This window comes from Maylandia zebra, linkage group LG10, assembly GCF_041146795.1.
Source record: "Maylandia zebra isolate NMK-2024a linkage group LG10, Mzebra_GT3a, whole genome shotgun sequence".
Lineage (NCBI taxonomy): Eukaryota > Metazoa > Chordata > Actinopteri > Cichliformes > Cichlidae > Maylandia > Maylandia zebra.
In genome coordinates, this window is record NC_135176.1 from 18,491,807 (window position 1) to 18,492,902 (window position 1,096).

The 1,096-nt window shown below is 37.3% G+C and overlaps 1 pseudogene; it reads left to right on the forward strand.

Annotated features, from left to right (window-relative positions):
* Positions 1-1,096, forward strand: LOC112435442 (olfactory receptor 52B2-like; annotated as a pseudogene).

Genomic DNA, 1,096 nt, shown 5'->3' on the forward strand with positions numbered 1-1,096 from the left:
ATGGCAGTGAATGAGTTAATATAAAGATGCCCATATATTGATGTATAATTATGTAATTATGCCAATCCAAAATATTCCTTTATCTATTCCTACTTCTTGGTTCATTTTGAATCGCAAATTAAGTTTAAAGCAGCCAGCCCTGTTACGTTTGTGGACAGTGTTAGAGCAGCATACACAGGGCTGTACTGCGCATGTGATGAAAAAAAAAAACTGTCTGTGCGATAAATTATTTTGCATAAGTAGCACTCTTCCCTGTGCCATGGCTTCTAACCTCTCCTCTTTGAGGAGAAATTGAGAAATAAAGGGTAGAATGCTGCAACCCGGGCTGCTCATCACTGTCTTTGTTACCTGTTGACGGTGTTGGACTGAATGATGTGCTGGGGTCAACATTCTGATTTCTTAGCTAGCTTTGCATTAAGTTGCTGTCTGTGCAGATTCTTGAATAGAGTAGAAGTTGTTTTAGCATCATAATACAGTTGTTTTTGTCACGGAAGTGGTCACCATTTTGATCATCACACTCTTGTGCTATCTTGATATAATAAAAGTCAATTTGTCTTTTAAGGTATCATAGTATTGTTACTGAAACATCAATTGCTGCTATTCTGCTGTTTGTATGGATTTTTTTGGTGAGTGCAATTGCAACCATGGTTGGGCTTCTTAATCGTCTTTCATTCTGTAGATCTTTAGTAATAAACAGCTTTTATTGTGATCATGGACCAATTTATCATCTAGCTTGTAATGATACATCTTTAAATTTCAAGTTAGCATTTTCCCTAGTCATTATAATTCTCATCATTCCCCTAGCATTCATAGTAGTCACATATATCTGTATTTCCATAGCACTGAGGAGGACTACTTCAAGAGAGGAACGAGTCAGAGCGTTAAAAACTTGTACTTCTCACCTGATCCTTGTGGTCATTTTCTTCTTGCCATCACTAACATAGTAGCAATGGCCTTCTACATTGATCCTAATGCTAGAATGATAAATTACACATTGACACACACCATACCACCTTTGCTCAATCCTATTGTATATGCTTTAAAGACAGAAGCGGATATTCCCGGACTCTCTCATCATTGCTCTTGGGGACTTTAA